The sequence below is a fragment of the Rattus rattus genome, chromosome 15, assembly GCF_011064425.1.
Source record: "Rattus rattus isolate New Zealand chromosome 15, Rrattus_CSIRO_v1, whole genome shotgun sequence".
Classification (NCBI taxonomy): Eukaryota; Metazoa; Chordata; class Mammalia; order Rodentia; family Muridae; genus Rattus; species Rattus rattus.
In genome coordinates this window covers 66,538,610-66,545,536 of record NC_046168.1, presented here as the reverse complement: position 1 = coordinate 66,545,536, position 6,927 = coordinate 66,538,610, and positions in this window count along the sequence as shown.

The following is a 6,927-nucleotide window of genomic DNA, read 5'->3' as shown; positions in this document are numbered from 1 at the left end:
CTAGAGTCGACACACAGAAACTAGCTAAGGAACCCTGACCCCAGTTAATTCTGATTGGTAAATACAGATGCCAACAGCTAATAGCTGGGCAGAAAAGACCTAGGTGGGATTTAGGTTTCCCAGGCTTGGGGTCTTGGGGTCGGTGGAGAAGAAGGTACAGGAGAGGAGAGGAGGCAGGAGAAGCCACCATGGGTTTAAGATCAAGAGAGCATGGGGTTGGGGATTTAGCTCATCAAGAGAGCATGGCCCTGGGGCTATTCAGTTGGAGTTAAGAGCAGCCCAGATAGAACATAGTAAGTAGTAAGTAATAACTCGGGGTTGTTTATAGGCAAGCAGATTCTAGTAACATGAAGGATGGGCAGCTGCCCAGCTATTGTGCTGCTTAAGGCTTACTAAAAATGTAAGGGCAGAGTGTGTCTTTCATCCAGGAACTCAATAACCAAAGGTGGGCTAGAAACCCTGGGCCAGGATATTAAATATTTTCTGCTACACTAAACAAACAAACAAACAAACAAATTGGGACCCGCATACAAGTTTGAGAGGTTTAGCCTATTGTCATCACAGCAAGGAGAAAGTAGTTAAGAACTGTACATCTAGATCCCTAGACAGCAGGACTGTTGGCGCCAGCACCGACACGGTACCGAGAATCGGGCGAAAGAAACACGCACACACACACACACACACACACACAGGTTATCGTGTCAAGCCAGGAGAGGAAGAGAGGGAGGGAGAGAGAGAGAGGAAGAGAGAGAAAGAGTAAAAGAAGAGTGAGAGTGAGTCTCCTGTAGCTTTATTCACCACTTATACACCCAAATTCTCCAGGTAGAAAATAACCCTGGGAAACCCTGGCTCCTGACTTTGGTAACAAAAAGACCGACTACCACGGACCTGAATTAATTAGGGAGAACCGAGAAGACCAGCCTAAATTTCAAGGATAAAGGCTGAGGAAGCAAAAGGAGAAGTAAATTGACCACTGCTTGTGGTCCAGGTGTGTCTTTGCATCAGCTGAAGAGGTCCTCAGGTGTTTACCCCCCAGTGAAATACATGGGAGAGGCCTTCCAACAATCCCATGACTTCTAACTGTGGCCATGCAGTTACACCCAAATCCAATCTCACTGCACAGGAGAGAGTGACACAGGGCTTTGAAACCTCAGTCCTCAGTCCTTCTCCAAGGCCACACCTTCCCCATGAGGCCACTCCATCCTTCTCAAGGTGACTATGGTGACTGAGCATTCAAATACATGAACCTATGGGGGCCACTCTCATTCAACCACCACAGATGGGGCCATTTGGAGACATGTTAGGGAACAGACTGACTTCTGGGTCTCAGGAGGTTATTACCGTGCCACTAGCCAACCTCTGTGTTCTAGGCCTCAGTTTCTTTGGCAGAGCCAGAGGGTGAGTTGAAAACCACATGGCCTGTAAGTTAAATTTAAAACAGCATTCGTAAAAGAAACCTTTCAGGAACTGTTTGCTTTGGGGTTTGATGAAAGAGCATAAAAGGCTCTGATTGGCACTGTTTAAATATTTGTTCCAGAGCTGATGTTTGCATTTAGGACTAAATGAACTGACGTGCATTAACTCTGAGGTTCAGGGAGTGGGGTACACAGAGGGAACAGCCAGATCGTGCAAACGGATTACCAATAAAATAAACCCTTTCTCTCACTCACTCCTGTATCTCCACCTTGCTTGTACACTCAAGACAATTGTTAAAAACTGTCCTCACCGCTTTTAAAGGACGCTTTAAATGTCCAGAGGGGAAATGCACACAACTGAATTCCATGATAAGCAGTAAACACCAGTGGTCCCCCAGAAAAGCTAATGGCCTTTGAGAATATTCTACAACAGCCTCCACTTAGCAACTAATATACGTTCGCTGATGGTCAATTCACTTCCAGCAATAAGGCCACAGCAAATGAGCAAATAATTTCTGAAGAAGGAAAGAACACAGTAAATGGACCGTAAACCGCCCCATTCCCTGCAAACGGCACTCTCACGGGTGAAATTTCACATTGTTAATGGCTGGAATATTGGACATCTGAGGGACCGGGAAAGGTGACAAAAGATAATGGCTTTTGCAAAGAGGCAGAAGCAGGGAAAATGATCACCCAGATCTGTGGTGCAGTGTAAGCTGTGAACGTAGTTAGGAGCAAAGACTGCCCAGGCTTCCCTCCTGTTTGTCTAAGGGTATATTGAGGGCAGTCTCAGATGCATGACTGGAATCTGAAACCCTGGCTACATTTAACGCCACCCACTACCCTCTCAGGGAGGTTAGCAATGATGGTTTCTGCATGCTGGTCTTGTGGGTTGTAGGTATTTCTGAAATGCCCCTTGATTCATGGTAGTAAATACCAAAAAAGAAGAGGGGGAGGAGGAGGAGGAGGAGGAGGAGGAGAAGGAGGAGGAGGAGGGGGAAGGAGGAGGAGGAGGAAGGGAAGGAGGAGGAGGGGGAAGGAGGAGGAGGACGACGACGACGACAAAGAAGAAGACGACAATGACATATTTATTTGTACTCTCTTTGTGTGCACTCATGTGCATTTTTCTCAGCACACTTGTGAAGGTCAGACGACAACTTGAGGGAATCAGTTCCCTCTTACAGTGTGAGCTCCTGGGGTCAAAGTTAGGTTTTTAGGCTTGGTGGTGCTGGGTCTCTTTACCTACTGAGTCATCTAGCTCACCCTGAAAAGGGACATGTTAAAAAGTTAAAACTAAGTAGAGAGGTGCAGGCCAGTGATACCAGCACTCAAGAGGCCTGGGTAGGGGAATCGAGTTCCAGAATAGCCTAGGCTACCTAATAAGACCCAGTTGTAGTGGGAATGTTGATCTCTTTAAGAACACAGAAATGTCATGTGAGTATGTTTTGGGATATGGGGCTGCTCCAGATTGTCCACACTGGCTATGATTTGTCTCGTGCTCTGGAAGGGGTGTGATTTTTGCCAGCTGAAGATAGTTTACATTTGGAATTCTGGCGACTCTTCAGAGGATATATAAATGTTAGAGCTCCAACAGAAGGGGCTGATTGGCCAGTTGGTTGCTGTCGGTTTGGTCTGCTAAGTGGTCCTGTGCAAAGAGATGGGAAAAACAACTTGGATGTCCTGATGGCAAATATCAATCCTGCCCCAAGGAGCTCGGCACCCTTAATCAGCAGGAAGTAGTCTAATGAGATCAAGATCAACATTCCCTTTCCCCTCTAACCTTTTTTTCTCTCTCACCTACTGGAAGGGATAAGGGTGAAGAAGTATGGTAGGAAGAAGAATCTGACAAAATAGCCAAAAAAAGTCCAGTTACACCCTGTATCCACGAGAAAACAAAAAGATTATAATAAAAAACTAAAATAGAAAAATTAAAACATACAAACATAATTATTGCAATAAAGAGTCTTTGCATCCCTCCCCCCAAATTCATATGCTGAAATCCTGGCCATCCAAATGATGCCCTTAGGAGGCTTGCCTTTGGGATGACTTCCAAGTAGAACCCTGGTGGATTGGCTTATGAGAAGTACCCCAGAGACCCCAGCCAGTCATGCCATGTGAAGAGGTAATGAGAAGATGGAAACAATCTACATCCCAGGGAAGGCGCTCACCAGAACCCTAGATCTCAGTTTCTAGCCTTCAGGACTGAGGGAAATAACTCTCTGTTGTTTATAAGCCACACAGTCTGTGGTACATTGTTAGAGCCGCAGGAACAGGCTGAGATAATTACGGAGCTAGAAAGAAGCTGAGATCCTTCTATGAACAAAGAAAGTGAAGCTGTCTTATTACTGCAAGCCTCCCTCCTCCCAACCATCCACTCCCCATTTCCTTGAAAAAAAAAAAAAGAGTCCTTTCTTCATTTCAGCCACACTTTTTTGTTTTCCTTTACACCAAAATCCCCCCAAAGGCTTGTAGTGCTTCCTGTTCTAACTCCTCTCCTACTCCACTCCAGCCTGCTGCACTCAAGCATTTAACCCCATCTCCACCAAAAAATCTCTCAAGGCATGCAGAGGCAATCCTCAGCTTCACTTTACAGGGAAGACCATTCCATCCCCTTGATACTACCTCTTTGCTTCACTGGGTTTCCATGATGCCTGATAGATACAGCCACATAAACAGGCACCACTACTCAGGCTTCCTCTCCCCAAAGAGGAAAGGGCTGTCTTCTGAGTGGGCTGGCCAGCCTCCATTTCCTTAACCCCTTCCCCTTAGGCAGCACTATTAAAACGGGGGTATTAATGGGGAAGCACCTTCTTCACCTGGCTATTCCTCATTTTCTATATGACCAGAGTGACCCTGGAAGCAGGGAGCATAGCCTCTGCCCAGGTCCCTGAGTGACTGTGTGGAGCAGAGCCCCTCTGTTGTGTGCCGGATGAATGTGGAGTCTCCACAATAGCATCTAAGTCCCAGGAACCAAGACCCACAAAGCCCAAATGCACTGTTGTCTCAGAACCAATTTCTTCAAAGAATATTATTAGTCAGTCAAGCAATGGGTAGATAAATGGAATAAAACCTCTTCTCTCTGGCTACAGATCTGCCCAAAGTCCTCAGAGGCTTCCCTTCCCTACTGGCTACAAAAAGCCTTGAGAGGAAGAGAAGAGGAGGAGGAGGAGGAGGAGGAGGAGGAGGAAGAGGAGGAGGAGGAGGAGGAGGAGGAGGAGGAGGAGGAGAGGTGGAGGAGGAGGGAGGAGGAGGAGGAGGAGGAGGGAGGAGGAGGAAGACGTGGAGGAGGAGGAGGAGGAGGAGGAGGAGGAGGAGGAGGAGGAGGAGGACTTGGAAATGGATGATTTCATCAAAGATGAAGGAGAAGCTCAGGAAGAAATACCCAAGCACATTCGAGAAATCTTTGTTTATGACCGAAAAAAAAAAATAAAGATGAAAGTGACCTTGCCTTATGTTATATGGAGAGAAGATAGAAGGAGTAGCAGAAGGAGGAAGCCGAGAGTTTAGGACTAGGTACGCAAGAGGACTTTAGAGGAAATGAGGCGTGAAGAGGAGGAAATGAACCGTCGAAAGGCCAAGAAGCTGAAGCGACAGTAGCTGCTGCTGTGAATTCTGGGAGGAACACTGCTGCAAGGATTTCCTGCCTTCAGCCTGAGCGAGCCTCTTACCGGCTTAGATTCACACGTGGGTACACAAGAGGAAGGAATGCATACTGTCAATTGCAGGCTATTGTTGGAGTGTGCAGTGTTTTCAAACAGTCCAGCGTGGAACCTGTAATGGAGATGATACAAAGCTGGCTGTGTATCTGTTGAGTTTAGCCATTCACGGGTCCGGCCTCAGTCTTGAAGAGCTCTGCACGCTAATGTGGGACCGCTCCCCAGTCAGCAGGAGAAAAAGATCGATGTGTGAGTAGGGTACCACCCAGATCGCAGTCTGACTTGTCCTTAGGAAGGGCCTGGCCCCTCTGTGAATGCTGCCAGCAATAAAGGGACCTGTCCTAGTCTGTGCTTGAATTGAAAACCCAGGAAAGAGTAGGCTTTACAGATATTACACGAGTCTCATCCTTGTGATTTTGACATACGAAATAGAATGAATTATATTGTGTTTAGTGTATTTGTGAGTTGGATGTTAAGCATTCTTCATTGATATTAGGTAATAAAAGTTTCTTAAGTTAAAATACAAATTTGGCTGGAAAAAGAATGTTCTTTTCCAGTTTTCCTTCCAAGCTTACTGTTATGCTGATTTTGCATGAAGTAGATGAGGGCCCTTACTATTATGGTGATTGGTTTTTGTTTGTTTGTTTAATTCTGGTTTATATTAGAGAAAGATGGTTATTCAAATGTTAGATTTGAAAGGGTAATAGTTTAAAAATTAGCAAGCAACATATATTTTGGCCCCTTCTGTTTCATTCTCCCCATTAAAATGCTATTTGGGACCCTAAGGTGCCCCTGTACCTCTTGATGTCAATAACATTGCATTTTTAGCTTAAATTCCTTAGAAAATGTTAATGACCAAAAAGCCAAATATTTTGTGTATCAGGAATACCACCTTCTCTTTGTCCATATTGCACTTTTATTTCTAACTGTGCAACCACTGTGAAGAGATCATTTCTCCTGTTGTTGGTATTTTACTGAACTGTGTGAAACCTTAAGTTCTATCCTGCTTAAAGCCAGACTTACAGACTTGATGTCACTTCAGCCTAGAATCCATCCAGGCTGATCCATGGTCTGGCTGGAAGGAAGCCATGTCTCAAGGACAGTCAGCAACAGAAAATGGAATAACATGCTAGAGACTGGAGTGTGGAAGATTGGGAGTAGCCAGCATTCAGTTTGGGGGATGATTCCACAATGAATCTGGCCACCTTAAACTGTTAAGCCATGAGGGGTAGGAAGCTGGAGAGGCTGTCTTGCAAAGAACTCTTACTTTTCAACAGGTCCAGACTTTATGCATTTTGTCCATGATGTCTTCATTCTTTTTTGTTTTTTTAAGATTTACTTATTTTATGTATGTGAGTACACTGTAGCTGTCTTCAGACACACCAGAAGAGGGCATCGGATCTCATTCCAGATGGTTGTGAGCCACCATGTGGTTGCTGGGAATTGAACTCAGGACCTCTGGAAGTGCCCTTAACCACTGAGCCATCTCTCCAGCCCCGACATCTTCATTCTTTAAGCTTGAGTATTATGGGTAATCATGTTTCGCCTTCCTTTGTGGGACCAAAACAAACTCATTTTGAATTGAGTCAAACTTTGAGAAAAGGCAAGGATTTAATTTTAGAGGGTGTAGAACGCTATGATTCTCCATGTGGGTCTTTATATACTGGTAGCAGAAAGTCTATTAACTTCCCTTTCCCTAGCCCACTGTTAATATAAAAGGAGTAAGATTCCACTTGATAAATAGGTTGCAACATTGTTTAATTGCTATCACTTGTGTGTTTTCCCTCCTGTGTGATTTTCCCTGATTACCCTTTTTTCATATTCATACTCTGGAATCTCTAATTGTAGTCAAAGTT